Below are 17696 nucleotides of genomic sequence, written 5' to 3' on the forward strand. Positions count from 1 at the left end.
GTTCAGCCTGGAGAAGAGGAGACTGAGTGGGGACCTCATTGCAGTCTACAACTTCCTTGTTAGAAGAAGAGGAGGGGCAGGCACTGATCTCTTCTCTGTGGTGACCAGTGACAGAACCGAAGGCAACAGCCTAAAGTTGTATCAGGGGAGGTTCAGGCCAAATAGTAGAAAAAGATTCTTCACCCAGAAGGTGTTTGGGCACTGCAACAGGTTCCCCAAGGAAGTGGTCACAGCACCGAGCCTCACAGAATTCAAGAAGTGTTTGAATCATACTCTTAGGCACGTGATGTGACTCCTCAGGGTGGTCTTGTGCAGGGCTAAGAGTTGTACTTGATAATCCCTGTGGGTCCTTTCAAACTCAGCATATTCGGTGATTCTGTGATTTTGTGACTGTCATAAGAGAGTCCCGGGACTCTCCATATCTGAAACTGTTGCCCACCATGCTGACCACTATGTCTTCTTCTTTCCTCCTAATTCCTGTCTTATTATTCATTCTTTTCTTTTCTGCTATCTTATCTTCTTTGTTTGGATTTATAAAGATTGTGGGCTCCTTGTTGAAAAGACCATCTTCTTCTCGTGTTCCTCTAGTTTCTGACATGAATGGATCTCAGTTGCAGAGTTGAGTTTCTACATAACTATCACAATGCAGTCATTTAAAGGTAACAACTATTGGACTGATCACAGTACTGAATTGGACAAGTATTTTTAATAGAAATTAATTAACATCACTGACACAAATTATAAATGCATCATTGGTTCTGGTTTGTTGTTGGTTTTTTTTTAAAGAAGAGATTCATTATAGAATAGAATCACAGTCCTTCTCTTTGTACTCAATATAAAACCAGTTGTTTAACTTACGTTCAGTTTTGTGTCACTCAAGAAACAGTAGAGCTGAAATGCATGACATTTGACAGGTTTCTTACTATCAAAATCCTACCCAGAAACTAGGGACTTTTTCGACAACAAAAACTATCAGAAAACTGTAGGACAGGCAGAGCAATACAGAAATACAACTATTATAATATATACATATATATGTACCTATACAAAGTATATACCACTGCTTCCTCTTGGCTGAAATGAGGGGACTTGATAACAGTCTCTGAATATCTTGGGAGTGTAAATCCAAGCCAGAAGAATCATTCAGGATGATAAACAGGGATTTGAACAGCAGTAATAGGATTAAAGTAAGAATGAAAAAGTTCAAGCTGGATATCAGAGAATGCTTTCTGTTGATATATTAACAAATAAATCTTCAGAAAAATGTTGAGCACTTTTACCATTTTTAAAATACAAAAAAAAGGATAGATAAACTTATTCCCATTTAATTTGTGAAAAAGTGAGGAAACCTTTCAGGTAAGGAAAATTGTAGATCAATTTGTATATTAAAGTCAAAACACACATACTAAGCACCATCCGGAAAAGAAGACTTAGTCATGCTCTGCAAACTATCTAAAGTACTGAAGCTTGATGTAGACCACATCAGCTTGGTCAGTTCTGCAAACAGGTTATCTTTCCCAGGTCACACACAGAGGCTCACCTCTTCCTAATTTGACCTCCTCTGCTTTGCTGGGAGATGTACATGTATCAGAGCTCTCTGAAAAGATTCTGTCTAGAAAATACGAATAGTCTTGCATACTTAATAATAGTGACTTTTTCTTCATTTGTTAGAACTTGATTAAAATGTCACACAAAGGAAGATTGTCTGAAGGGAGGGAAAAAAAATCAAGAGATAAGAGATGAGTCGGGTGGGCACAAAACATTTTAACCTGTTAGAGATGTCATGAGAACAGCACGTCCATCTCCAACTTCAGTCTCTAATCACCCCTAAACTACATCCCGAAGTGCCACATCCAGACATGACTTCCAGAGATGGTGACTCCACCACATCCCTGACCACACTTTCAGTGAAAAAAAAATTAATATCTAATCTGAACCTTCCCTGGCATGAATTAAGGTAATATCCTCCCATCCTTCCACTTGTGACATGGCAGAAGAGACTGATCCCCACTCCACTATAGTCTCCTTTCAGGTAGTCATAGAAAACAATGAGGTCCCACCGATCCTCCTCTTCTCCAGATTAAACCCAACTCTCTCTACCACTCCTCATAAACTTGTGCTCCAGACCCTTCCTTTGTTGCCCTTCTCTGGACACACTCCAGCACCTCGATGTCGTTTTTGAAGTGGGGGGCCTAAAGCTGAACACAGTACACCACTCAAGGTGTCATCTCACCAGTACTGAGCACAGACAGACAATGGCTTCCCTTGTCCTGCTGGTCATACTACTCCTCTTCATAGTCCATTGAAGAGATGATAATGGGATGGATAGCTATAACATATATATCTGGTAGAAAAAGGTTACTATTTTCTAAGTACGTAAGGGAAACAGCACTCCTGATCATTGTTAAATGATCAACCAGTAATGGCTAAAATTCCAAAACTATGCTAATAATTCTAAATTAGGAACTTCTAATAAATCTCAGAGGTTTCATTTGCATTTTCAGCTTCAATTACTTCCTCCAAGCTGCTATGCTTTCTTTACTTTTCTTTAGAATGAGTGTAAATGAGACAGCTCCTGTCTATATCCCAGTCTGCACCTCATGTTAGCTGAAACTAGTAATATCGTTGTCTAGACTAGTCTCATACACTCACAGGTTTTGTCCATGTATCAGCGAGGCAAGTAAAGGTCATTTCTTATTAACAGTCACACAAATTCTGCCAAATGTTTGTGTTCACATTCTTTTGTGGAAATTATGGCAATATCACACTATTAATACACTCATTAGATCATGTCTTTTTTTTTTATTATCCTGTTGATTGTTTTTATTTTCAGATAGTAATGGAACAGTCAAATATCATGATATGTTATATACTAATTTCTTAGGTAGTCTGTCTCAGAATTCCATTGATTCTTTGACTATACATCCCACAGCCTGATACAGATCCAACCATATGCACTGAAAAGATTTAGAGTTCAAGGTAATAAACCTGACATCATAACACATTTTTCCACTTAATTCTGATCCAAGGTTCAGATGTGACCCAACCTAAAGCTAAGCAAATTGATGACTACTTTTTTTAACTGTACCAGGGTAGTCCAAATGTAAGAAAACCACATTGTAAAACCTTTTCTGAACACATAAAGCATAATCTGTGCAAATATATGTTATTTTTGTATGGTACAGTTGCATTCACACTAGCCAGCTTACACATCTTTACCTTTGCTCGATGGGTATAATGAAAGCATAAGGTCATATGCTTTCTTATTAGACTTCTGAATTACCTTCCTTACATGTTAAAGAGTTCAAATAACAAAGTAATAACTAAAATAACTTCCCTTGAGGAACTAAATGGAAAAGCAACAATGTCTTGTGCCTGTGCTATGAGATATGTTTTAAAGAAAAGGCCTACTAAGGACAAGCAAGGCCCACAGCTAAGAGACCACCCTTTCATGAGACACAGAACAAAGACGACGAAAGCTTGCTTATATCAAAGTGAAGGTAGAAATTAGAAATAAAATGTGAAAATATTAAGCAAGCAGTAAACCCAGGAGCATAGAGCATAGAATTAAGAGCATAGAATTGATACAAGAAATTTAAGAGAGTACAGTGCAATCTTGGGTCTCAGGACTAAGAAAAATAAAGTCTAGCTTCTGGTGAAAAAAGACCCTATCAGAATAAACTCTTACTAGTGGTATAGGTGTAAATAGACATGAGGGAATACCTTCAATAGGTATATTTGATTGAAATTCTAAAAGAAATAAAGGTATTCTTTATACCATAAAAATAAATAATTGTAAAATCATACTAAAGGGTTTTGGTTACCTCCACTCTTCCACAAAACAGTAAATGTAGTCTGGTAGCAGTCCTGAATAAACAGGAATAAAATTAAAACAAAACAAAAAAAAACCTAAAACAAACAAATAAGAAAACAAAAACAACTGAAAAATAAAAATACAGAAATAAAACCAAGGAAAACCAAGTTCAGGACTTAGTCAATAAAAAAGCAAATAACAAGCTATCAGTAATACCAGTCAATATTTATAGAACAAACTTAATTTCACCGTCAGACCACTTCCTACATTTGGTTATAAAACTTGATGAAGTGCCTTTTTCTGACTTGTTCTCTTCTGGTGAAATCTTAAGATTTATAAAAATTTTTCCCCTTTCATAAAATTTTTGTGGCAGAGAGTAATTCTTGGTGCCACTCTGATATGCCTGTTACTTAATATTTATGCAAGAAACTTTCGAATACTTTATAAGATTCTAAACTGTTTGAAAAGACCGCACACTAATAGCTAGAACTGAACAAATAAGGAACTCAATAAACAGGAAACAATGGATATGTTTCAACCAGCATTTCATCTGAGATACCATGCTAGACCTTTATTCCTAGATTTTAATCCAGAATGAAAATATAGTATCATATGATCTGTTGCATGTTGACAGTTCTACCAAGAGAATTATTGAATAATGTAGAAGCCAGATGTGGTAAAAGCATCACTTTCCAGAAAAACCCTATTTCTTTCTTCCGTACTGGGGCTCTGGCAGTTCATGTTTCCCGAGAAGACCATGACACCTTCTTTCTGTCTTAGCCCAACATGAGGGCAATAGCAAAAAAGCAAAAAGAAAGCAAAAGCAATTTTTAAAAAGAAATGTTAGTTAAAGTTGCCTTTAGCTGGCTGATCCTGCCTCTGCACTACGCTCTCTGCACTTTCTCAGTCTGTGTCCCTCTGTGAGCAAGTGATGGTAAAACTCATTGTGTTAAAATATGTAACCTTTTTTCTATGGTGGGGCCTTTTCAGTTATTGTGTAGTATCCTACTTCAAGTCCACATTTATATGAGGTCTACAAAAGTATCAGTGAAGTGGCATGAAGCTGAGGTCTGGGGGATACACAAGTGCAGGAGCAAAGACAGAAGAGAAAGCACAAACAAAACTGCCATCATATGGAAAACATTTTCTGATTCTCCCAGACTTGAAGCCACAAGCTCCAAAGCTACCTCTTCAAAAGACCTGACTTGAGCCTCCTCACATGCCTGAAGTGTCACTGAAATTTAAGCATGGAAATTATTCAGCTCACAATTTTGGATTGGCACCGCTTCTATCAAGTCACTCTGCAGAGCAGAGCATAATTATAAGTGCAGACTAGGCAAATAGTGTGTGATGTAGTGTCACCTGGTGAACTATCTTGTTCAATCAACCAAACACAAGTGATATGTATAGGATGAAGTAATACTAATGGACTCTCCAGAGTGGAAGAATTAATAATCTATCAGTGAGGGCAAATAAGGACCTGAACAAAAAAGTGCCGAATCCTCTCTGTCTTCCTGTCAAAAACATGCATTTCAGGATCTTGAGATTTTTGTTCCTTACCAGAAGCACAACACTACTCCATCCAGTCATAACTATGTGGCAGTCACATAACTGTGCACACAATAGCTATGATCAGGGAGAACAAAGGTATCTAGATATTCCAAAGGCTGGTTTGAGCAACTCTATCTATATACATAATAAAAAGTATAAGTTGAGATACTAGAGAACTGCTATCAGTATTATTAGTTTGAAGGACAGTTAACCAAAATATGTACTACGCTTTCTTTAAAAATTTTATATATAGTCCATTCTGGAGCAGGTATTTTGTATAAATAAAAAGTCTCACTAATTTTATTTCCTGTCCCACTTTTTTTTTCCTCCTATGTATTGAATATATAGTACATCTTATTTATTTCAGGGAGCAAAACTGTCAAAACTGACACAGAGATAAAAAATTAAATACTTACAACAAAAATAGAATTGGACCCAAATAGGTAAAAAGAGTAATGACAGTAATAACCTGAAAGTGGTAGGAAAAAGTATTTTAGATTGGAAGCTTCAGATGGAAGAATCTACTGAGTTAATACATGTTTTATATAGTATCATATAAGATCACTACCGTATCAAAAAATGAAAAGGAAGCAGCTGAAAGCTATGGTACACTTCAAAAATACTTTGAAGATACTGATATAGATGGATAATATAAATCTTTTACTAAATGTGCCTCTCATAGCATAGGCAATACCTTTTTGAATTTCATAACAGCAAATTAAAGCAAGATGACAGTCAGTGAGGTTTTTGAATCATTATATTATACCCCCATATGCAGTAATGATCTTACTATCTTAAAATATAACTATATTAACACACATTTATTAACTCAAAAGCATTAAAATTCTGTTAAACCACTTTCAAAAGCCCAAATGAAGATTTGTCTGGTTTTAAAGTAAGTGATTTTGCTCTGTGGATGTTAAGAACATATCTGAAATTCTCCTAAAATATCTACTTATTCTACATTTAAAATCAGCAATACCAGTTTAAGAAATCTATGTAGGTATATTTTTAAATTGTCTTTGGAATGAAGAATCAGGATGAAAATGCCAAACTCTGTTTTAATAAATACATTTTAACTGTTTCTCCTCACAAAATTTGCTATTTAGATTTAATATATCCCTGATATTTAGATGATCAAAGCTTTAGAGTAGTGTTGCTGTCAGAACAGTATAACATTAACACAACCCTTAGAATAACAGTTTTCCAACTGTAGTTTTAAAAATACTGTGTCTTTGAATGATTTTGTGTTCTTTTTCAAAACCACTGTACTTCAAAATGAATTTTAGTTTTATTTTTTTCCCAAATTGTTTTTAATGAGGATTAATTTTAGGGAGACTTTCCTACTATTAGCAATGTCTCTGATAGGTACAATTCTTTCTTTCCAGTACCATTTCCATTCAAACATTTCTATGGAGCAGCAGGCTGCAATTTCTGCATCTGTGCTGTAATTCGACTGTAATTCTTGCACAGAAGCCTAGTCAATCAACCCTGTCCTCCCCATGCTAGCCAACTGTCCCTTTAATACATCCATAGAATTCAATATGAATTGAATGAATAGAATTGCAGTGTTAGGGGGACAGTAAGCTACTACAGAGAGACAGAGTTGACTGACATTATAGCATCTGTGGAAGAGTTATAGAAGAATCAGAGCAGAATCATTGAAATTTCACTCTCCACACCTCACGAGAGTGAAGGGAAACTACAACAGAAACTGTCAATAAATAAATCTGCCTTCCAACTAAAACTGCATCAAAAAAATTTTGCTTTTTTTCTTTTAGTATCCCGAATTTATGAGCAGCTTTTGAAAGCAGCTTGTGAGCAGCTTGTGAAAATTGGGTGTGACTTAATTCTACAGTGGTTACAACTCTAGAACAGTTTTAATTCTTAGTCAGTGGCATTTTTTTTAACCAGGATGTAACTTTCCCACTTCATTCTTCCCTTTCCTCACTATTGATAGAGTTGGAAGTATACAAGACTTAATCATAATGAATTCTTAGATTTTTTTTTTTAAGTGTCACAACAGGAATATGTGTAATATCATTGCAAGGCAATCTTCAGTTGTAAAAATGTACACAATTCTGTTGATACGGTAGTACTTATTTAAATTGCCTAATTATATTTTACATTAATCAGAAGAGAAGGTGAATATATTGAATTTAACTATATACTTGTTGCTTCTTTGTAGCAACTCTTGCTCCAGATTTTGCAAACTTCATAATTAAGGTCAATTTAACAAAAACATACATTAGTCTTTCATTCTAGTTGCATATAGATTATTTTGAGGCACTGATACGAGAGGCAACGTATATAGGTTTGTCTTGTTAGCTTTATTTTTAAGTTCTCCCAAGTCGTGCCCAAAGATGAAAATCTTCTTAGTGTGATGTCACTGGTAATAGATGGTGATGTTCAGATTGTAAGTACATATGTTTTTTTCAAGTTCTCTTTTAGTTTTTATGCTTTTTTTTATGCTTTCAGACTTGTTGCATTTGTCTTGCTTTTCTGTGACCTCCCATTAATAAGCAGTTGTTTCATCATCACTAAAAAATTAGCACACATAAAACACTTTCTTTAAGTACTGGTTTCCCTGCGACTACTTTTTGAAGATCTTTATAGACTCAGATGGATCCTGTGTCATGAATTTCTCCTGATTTACCTCTGCAGTAGTAAATTCTAGAAATATTGTTTAATGAATTCATCAGATTTTAAAAACAAAATTGAAACCTTTTATTACACTATGAAGGCTGATGCTGGTTAAACTATCTGAAGGGGATGTTTAGGTTTATTTTTATTTTTTTATCATTTTTATAATATCTGTAATACTAAATCATTACCAAAAAAATGTTCATTTTAACTAACAGAATGTTTTGAATAATCTGACTTAATAGTTTTGTGGTATTCCAAAATAAAATAGGTACAGAAACTGCTTTTCTGAAGTCAGTTACAATTGAAAGGAAGTATAATAATGAAATCCTTCATGAGATCATACTTTATTGATCTAATCAGCTTAAAATTGTATGGATTTTTATGTGGCTACATTTCTATTTTATTTAACTGAAACAAATGTTTAAAAAATGTATGAATTATTAATGCTTAATTTTAACTTTGTTTTTTTTTCTTACAGTGATGTCAATGAAACAAATCATCCATGTCAGGCACACAAATTACATAAATCAGACGTAAAAGAATTTATATTAATACTATGGCTCAAAAAAATATTTGAGCACTGTAAGGAAATCCTTATAGGGCTTAAAATCAGTTCTATGCTCTTCCAAGTGCTGAGTGCAAAAGGAAGTGGACCAGAAGGAGAACGATTAAAGTAATCTTTTGGCTTGTAGAGATAACAGTTTGCTAGAGATGAGAAGACTAATCTCTCCTTGCTCTTGTGTCCACAGAGAAGAAGCATAAGGAAGATGACAAAATTACTTCTGTTTGCAACAGAAAACTGAGGATGATTAAGAATGGATCATCACCGAAGACCAAAGACAGTGAATGGCAGCTTTTTTTTGTTTGTTTGATTGTTTGTTTGCTTGCTCAGGTATTTTTCATCCAGTATTAAATGAAAACATTTAATGCTGCACGAGGTGTATTTTTACCTTTTTTCTGCCTTCTCATTTGCTGTGAAGGTGAGAGCTTCATTCTGTCCTTGATGCACAGCATACAGGGCGTCATTTGGTGTTCCCAACTCTCATACTGTCTTGCTAGTGAAAAGAAAACCCAACTGAGAAGTAGATGAAAACTGCCTGCTTAGGAAAACTTGGTGTAAGAATGGGCAGTCATGCAGCATATATTCTCATTTGCTATATTTGTAAAGCACGTCAAGATATTCAAACTGAACATTTATGCTGCCTGCAACAATCTTCTTGTAATGCTGGTTCTGTAATCATGTCTCTCTGGGTCTCTTTTCCTCGAATATCCTTCACCAGATAGTGAGATAAAGTAAGATAAACACAACTTAAAGAACAGTACAATTTTTTATTGGTTAGTGCTTAAAAACGCCACGCCGAGGAGGCTGGTACAGGTATTTAAGTTCCTTAAAATGATCATATCACTCCATGAGGATCAGCACGGCCAAGTCAGATATGGCAATGCACTTTCTGAGCCCTTTCTAATAACCAATGGTGTGAAAAAAGGCTGCGTTCTTGCATCAACCCTATTCATAGTCTTTTTCAGCATGACGCTCCAAAGGGCCACGGCAGACCTCGATGATCAGGGTGGAATCTACATTCGATACCGTACTGATGGAAGCCTTTTCAACCTAAGGCAACTGAAGGCCCACACTAAGACCTTAAACCATCTTGTTCGGGAGCTGCTTTATGCTGATGACGCCGCCCTTGTCACCCACACAGAAGCAGCTCTGCAGCATTTAAGATCCTGATTTGCAGATGCTGCTGGGCTCCTTGGGCTGGAAGTCAGCTTAAACAAGACAGAAGTTCTCTATCAACCTGCACCTCAGGAAGTCATTGGCAAATCAGAGCTCAAATCAGTCCAGCAGTTTAGTTACTGAGGTAGCCTCATCTCCTCGGACGGTAAGATTGACGGAGAGATAGACGACAGGTTACCAAAGTTTATTCAAAACTTTTCTGGATACAGTCTTTAGCAATCTACTCTCATTGAAACTACATGACTTCCATGGACTACATGACTTCCAGAGATTTCATTAAATATAAATTTTTTTATGATTCTATGACAGTTTCCAGAAAGGACCGCACTGGAATAATCATCTGTTGAAGGAGGCAAACCGAAGTGCAAAGATATATGGAAAAGGCATTGAAAGAAGTCCCATAAAAATTTTACAGACAGAGAGAGGAGTTTGAAAAGGAAACTCATAGAAACATACAAAGGTTTGGGTTGGAAGAGACCTTAAAGACCACCTAGTTTCAAATCCCCTGCCATGGCCAGGGACAGCTTCCACTATATTAGGTTGCTCAAAGACCCATCCAAGTTGACCTTGAACACTTCCAGGGATAGGGCATCCAAAACTTCTGAGAGCAACTTATTCCACTGTCCCACCACCCTTACATAAAACAATTTCTTCCTAATGTCCAACCTAAATCTAACCTCTTTCAGTTTTAACTCTTTTCAGTTAAATTTAACCTCTTGTCCTCTCACTACAGACTAGACTACTAGACTACTGAAAAGTCTCTCTCCAGTTTCTACAGGAAGTAGTCATGAAGATAAAGCTGGAAGAGATGATGAGGAGGAAAAAAGACATTAAGTTACTAGCTTCAATAACTCTTCTTTCATTCTCACATCATCAAATATTTTTTCCATTTTATCTTAGTAAACAGCTTCTGCACATACAATATGGGTGGTAGACATAATTTCCCAATGCGGCTCTATGATTTTTGGAACATCCTAGAGGTATCCATCATTCTTTTTTTAATTCTACACATCACTAGTTCTGATGAATGCTTTCTTCTTCAATCCTGGATGAGTCTAACATAGAGAGAAAGACCTTTGCTGAGAGAAATAATATACACCTAAACAGGTCCACAAGTTCTTGAAGTCTGGAAGGCTGTGTTATTGGAAAATATAAACAAGTTCAACCTTGTCATCCATATTCTCCCTCAAAAGAAAGCTATTAATGAGCAGTTTCTTTTAAATCATACCAAAAACATTTTCAGGATGTTGCTCAGTCCTGATCTTGATGATAAATGTAATGTCATTTGGAGTAGATCTCATTGTGACTTAGGCTAGCAAGGAGCATTAGCCTTGCTCTTTATGAAACTTATTGGAGGAATATGATTTCTTGCTATTGCAGCTTTGGAAAATGTTCAGAATCAGAACCAATATTTCTTTCAAAAAGAGTACCAGAATCTTATGTTCCCTGGATCAGTATAATTGTTTTCTTTCTTTTTTACTTTATTTATATTGTTTTAACTCATTCTCAACCTAGAATATAGCTGTTTGGTTTTTCCTTAGATATTAATGCTGTATCAAGCAGCTTTCCTGGTATAGCTCATAAAATAAAGAAATATTTATAGAAAGAAAATATTCTTAAATTGTCCTCATCACTGTATTATGTTATTCTCTCAAATTTGAATGTTGTTCCTACTGACCCAATTAAGTGACTTTTATTCTCAATCCAGCAATACGAGGGTGAACATACATGACTGAAGTAAAGTTTCTGCATTTTTTTGGTCTAGTTGTCCTTCTGACACTGTATTTCTTTTGCTTTACTTCTCAGCCTGCCTAATGTATTGCATAGTAGAGAAGAATAGCACAACGTTATCAGCAGCTGTTGATATTTTCCATATATGTATGAAATAGGAGACTATAGGTTATAAGGTAGATAATGAACTGTACTTGTCTCATGACTGTTACCCATGCACCTAGAAAACAGTAGACTACGAAAAAAAAAAAAAAAACAAAAATAGTTCAAAGTATACTGCAAAAAAAACCTTTAGCATTTCTTCATCTGGACCAGCAGATGCATTTCATCAGGTCTCGTGGACTTGTGCACATTCAGATTCCTTAAATGGTATCAAACATAATCTCCTTCGTTCTCCCAGTCCCTGTCTTTTCCTTCTGTGACTCAGGTGGTATGGCTGGAACACCTGTTGGTGAAGACCGAGGCAAGAAAGTCATTAAGTACCTCATCCTTCTCCATATCCTGGGTAACCACATCTCCTGTTTCCTTCCGAAGAGGGTCCACATTTTCTCTAGTCTTCCTGCCTTTCTCTATTCCTCCCAAGCTACTTGACCCTGTTTCCACTCTCTGTAGGCTTTCTTTCTGTGTTTGAGGCTGCCCAGGAACTCCTTGGTCATTCACAGTCCTCTTGGCATTTTTGCCTCACTGAGGTGATCCTTGAATATTAAGCAGTTTTGTTGGGGCTTTGTCCCACAGCACTCTACCACGCAGACCCTTGAAAAGGCCGAAGTCTGTTCTATAGAAGTCCAGGGTAGTGAGTTTGCTGGGTATTCTTCTTGCTGCCTAAGAATCTCAAAGCCTGATATTTCATGGTCACAACCGCCAAGGCTGCTCTTGGGCTTCACATTCCCCACCTGTAGTGGGGGGAAACAGTTTTTACCCCGGCATTTATAAAATGGTAAAACCCCAGGGGGTGGTGATCCTTGAAGTTTTGAAGTTTTAGCCAATGAGCGCTTCTGCAAAATATAAACATATCACAACCAGAACAGAAGTTGTTGTAATTTGGTGTAGAAGAAGGAAGCCATGTTGTGAAAGCCACGAGGAGAAACAGCAGCAGCCCACTGGGGGCTGGGCCCCCCCCAGCCCCCAGCTGGGGCTGCAGGGACCTGGAACAGCATAAAGCTGGGCTAGGTACCTGTAGCTGAAAGCTAAGGAAGTTTTCTCCATTGTGAGTGAGCAGAGACAGAGCAGCAGCAGAAGCAGCATCCAGAGACTGTGGCTGAGAGTCAACAGATAAGAACTGACCCAAGCAGCAAATGGCATGCAGCAAGAGAGAGAACTGGAAGGAGAGCCGAGAAAGAGAGTCAGCAGCAGAGAGACAGAGTTTGGGGTAAGAACTGAACTAAAAGACCCCAGACTCCTTTGAGACCCCTCCTAGAAAGGAGGAAGATGATGGACTCTTACTTGAAAGAGCTTTGGAGTGTTACAGCACTTGCAGAAAGGAGCTGAAGAGCTCCGAGAGAAATGCGGAGAGGGTGACCTTGGCCGCCCCCCCTTGCCACTGCTGCCAAGGTGGCAGCCTGAGGCAGAGCACAGGAGCTCTGCAAAGGGGAATTTGAATCCCCTGAAGATGGGGACCGTCGCAAAGACCCCTGAGCTTCGTGATATGACGTAGTGAAGTGACCCTTGTCCCGGTGAACACAGCCTACGGAAGAAGACCCTCGCTTGGAAGACGAGTGGCCGAGGGGCTTGGATATCCCCTCGTGTGTACTGGCAGAGATCCAGCTACAGCTGCATGCATGAGAGAGAGATAGACTGCTATTCTGAAGAAGCTGCTACCCTGAGAGTTGGAAAGGATCTTTCCCTTTTTCCCTCCTGGACTTTTATTTGGAGGAGAGAAGAGATTTGATCCATTGTAAATACTTATGTCATGGCAGAGATAGCTAAGATTGTATATAATGTATTGTAGCATTTATTTGTACAGTCATAGCACTATATTCCCTTTCCCCATTTTGAGTCTCGTGTGATGTCTGGAAAAACCCATCTCAAATTGGGTTGAAATGTGGGAGGGGGTTTGGACTAGGGAATTGGATTTTGGGGTTCTCAAACCATGACACCATCTCACCAACCCCTCCTTGATGGCAAGAACAAAGTCCAGCACCGCACCCCTCCTTGCTGACTCCTATATCACTTGGAGAAGGGTGTTACCATCAACACATTCCAGGAACCTGCTGGATTTCTTATGCCTTGCTCTGTTGTCCCTCCAGCTGATACTGGGGGTGGTTGAAGTCCCCCATGAGGACCAAGACTTTTGAATATGAAGCTGCTCCTATTTGTAAAAGGACCTCATCAGTTTTGTCTTCTTTCAGACCCCCAACCCCCCCTACAATGCACCACACTCCCCCTGTAATGTCACCTGTCCCTACTCTTCCTTTAATCCTGACCACAAGCAATCCTGCTCATCCATCCCCAGGCAGAGCTCCATGCAGTCCAGCAGGTTACTGACATAGAGGACAACACCTCCTCTTCATCTCCCCTGCCTGTCCTTCCTAAAGAACTTGTATCTTTCCATTCCACAGCAACCATCCCACTGTGTCTCTGTGATGCCAGTAAGATCACAGCCCTGCAGGTGCACTTGCGTCTCTAAGTCCTCTTGTTTTTTCCTCATGTACATGCATTTGTTTAGAGGCATTTACGTTGGGCCCAGGATGAAACTGACTCCCTGGCTCCATTTGAAAATATTATTTTGAGGAAGCATGTTTAAACAGTTATTTATTTCATGAAATTAGTACAGAGTAGAACACCTGTCACAAAACATACTCTAAGCAAACAACAAAAAAGATACAAAGTAAAGTCTCTACAGATCTAAGATGACATAATGAAAGAAACACTACTAGAGAAGAAAGAGAGGTAAAGGATAATAACTCAAATATTCTACATTTGAAATAAAACATTGGAAGAAATTGGAAGAAAATCATGTACAACTCTCTCTCTAAAAAATAGTGTCGTAGAGGTGAAGGCAAAGTTCTTATGTGCATAAGCATCCAAACTGAGCTGAAAACCCCAAAGATGTTTGGTGTTCTCAGGCTTACATTAATGATACATTTTTGTTTGTATATCTTACCAGTGTTTTGTCCTCCTGTTGTTACTTTTAGTGTTCTAATCATATATTCAGATTCAAAATAATTTGATTTTTTTTTTTTTAAAACTAGCAGTGAAGGATATATTTTTCTCTTCCACAGGTACAATTCTCTAGAGGGATACTGGCCAAAAGCCCAGGAGAATTGCTACAGGCTTAGACTAATAGATCATTATTAATCAGATTGTTTGTATCATTTTAGCAGTGTTAATTTTCTTTTAATATCTTTATGTCCACAGAACTCACAGTAGTTTCTTTCAGTTTTCTCAGTTTCTTCTGCTGAATAAAAAGATAAATACATACAGGAGAATCCCCCGCATATGCAAAATTTGAAGTACCAGTGGATCATTATTTAATTAAACTTAGTGCTTCTAGGTTCAAACTGAGAGAACACTGCTTTGTAAAACATAATTTTGAAGCTAAAAATTTAAAACTACACCAAAAAATTGCTTCTGTTTTATAGATGCAACTAAAGAAAAAGTTGCCTATCATCTTAATTCCTCTGTGTTCATCATAACATTGTCTTGAGTTTTACTAATGCTGAAAACGTCCTTGGACTTTGCATCTTCTCAGGTCCATATTCTTGTTTCTTTTTGTGTACTTACATAAATTAAAAATGTTTGTAGAATATTTTCTGTCCTCAAAATATATATATGTTACTTTCTACAGTAAAATAAATGAACTGGATAACAAAAGGGCATATGAAATCACTGAAGAGGGTATACCCTAAAATAAATCAGAATATTTTAAGGATAAAGTAATGAATCCATTTCATTATTTCTTGCAACGAGAACAGCAATCTGAACATTAGGAAGTTCAGAATGTAATGCATCATAGACTTCCATTTAGAGAGCAGAAAAGCAATTCTAATAAATAGGCAGTTCATATAAAAATGATTTGTATCAATATCTATCAGTCTGAACTCTGACAGTACTGCACCCACTGTTTCCCCCAAAGTAGGGAATAATGAAAAAGTGTCTCTTCCATTTATGCATTAATTTCAGGACTGATTGCACCTAACCACATTGAATCTGTCCACATCCTTTTCAAGCATGGCAACTAATGATCACAATTCCTGTCATGTAGATCAGTGCTTCAACATCCGGTTGGAAATTGTCAACTCTGCATACTACAAATCTATGTTGTGTCAATATTACAAATGGATAAGTAGGCAGGTGCCATTTCAGAACTCCTCTCATACTGTTTTAATCTGCATTGAGCCATTTTGTCAAATAAAGCTCAAAAATATATTTACCTGAGCTCAAAAAATGTTTCCCTGCATTGTCTTTTCAATACACAATACTGAATTTGTCCATTAACAACTCTTACCCTGATTCAACTGAATTTGAAGTTCTAATCATGATTTATCGTGCATCTAGTTGTGTAGACATTTTCACTTGAAAACGTCTACCTATTCAGTCTAAATTTGTACTTTTCAGCATGGTAAAATTTTAAGGTATAATGTCCCAAACTAAAATACTAAGAAAATATCAGAACTATTTTGTATGCTAGCTTTACAGTTAGGCAACTCATACACAGAGGACATATTATGGATCTAGTGTAGCTTAAACAATAATTTTATAGGCTGGAGGATTGAGAGCAGCCCTGATGAGAAGGACTTGTGGGTACTGGTGGATGAAAGAGTGGACATGAGGCAGCAACGTGTGCTTGCAGTCTAGAAAGTCGACCGTGTCCTGGGCTGAATCAGATGAAAGGTGGGCAGTAGGTCGAGTGAGGTGGTTCTTCCTCTCCACTCTGCTGAGATGCCACCTGGAGTACTGCATCCAGCTCTGGGATCCCCAGCACAGGAAAGACATGGACCTGTCAGTGCTACTCCAGAGGGCCATGATGGTGATTGGAGGGATGAAATATATCTGCTACAAGGAGAGTCTCAGAGAGTTGGGGTTGTTCAGTCTGGACAAGAGAAGGCTCTGGGGAGACCTCATTGCAGCTTCTCAGTACTTAAAGGGAACTTATGAGAAAGATGGTGACAAACATTTTATTTGAACCTGTTGTGATAGGACAAAGAGTAATGGTTTTAAACTAAAAGAAAGTCAACTTAGATTTGATATAAGGAAGAAGTATTTTACAATGAGGATGGTAAAACACTGGAACAGGTTGCCCAGAGAGGTGGTGTATACCCCATCCCTCAAAACATTCAGGGTCAGATAGGATAGGGCTCTGAGCAACCTGATCTAGTTTAAGATGTCCCTGTTCATTGCAAGGGGGAATTGAACTACATGACCTTTAAAGGTCCCTTCAAACTCAAGCTATTCTATGATTTTCATATTTATTACTTTTACCTTCTTCTTTAATGACTTCTTAATTCCAAAAAACAATGAATAAATTATAGAGGGGAGAAAAAAGGGGGAAAAAAGTATACATCAGGAATAAACTTGTGGGAGAAAAATGACATTTAAAACATTAACTGCACTTTAATCATTATGCAGTACTTAAAAGCTACAATGAAATAAAAGATGATCAATAAATTGCATAGTGTTAATCATGTCAAATAAGGGACATTGCAGACAATCTAGAAAAGGTCAGTGATGATTTACCTACTACACTAAAAATCTACTTGACAACAGAATGCTATCTTTTGTGAAGGAATAGGCATTAAAAAAGTTAGAGAAGAAGAATGAATGCTGTCAAATTAAGCAAGAAGAGTACTTACAAACTAGGAATGACAAAGAGATAATCATGCTGACATCAAAACATGTGCATAAAATAACATCTACTGTTAAAAAGTGTGAAGATTTTTGTTTGTAATGAATATTTTGACAGATATGTCATACAGGTTTCACCTCTTCTCCAAATTTCTATTCTATTAACGCAAAAGAACTAATGCAATAGAAGCATTTTTTTAGCATAGTTAATGCGCAAATATGTGTATATATATTTTCAGATATATATGTGCTTTCAAGGAGCATATGTAGGTTAAGGGTTACGTGGTCAGGCCTTTTCAGAATTTTCTGATATTTTTACTTTGTTAATCTCCTACCTCTGTTTTTAAGCTAAACCATGCAGGAAGCTTCCATTGGATTTCTATTTACAAAAGATGTGAGATATTCTCAGCATCTTTTAAGTAGAGCATAAAA

The sequence above is a fragment of the Chiroxiphia lanceolata genome, chromosome 1 (assembly GCF_009829145.1).
Source record: "Chiroxiphia lanceolata isolate bChiLan1 chromosome 1, bChiLan1.pri, whole genome shotgun sequence".
Classification (NCBI taxonomy): domain Eukaryota; kingdom Metazoa; phylum Chordata; class Aves; order Passeriformes; family Pipridae; genus Chiroxiphia; species Chiroxiphia lanceolata.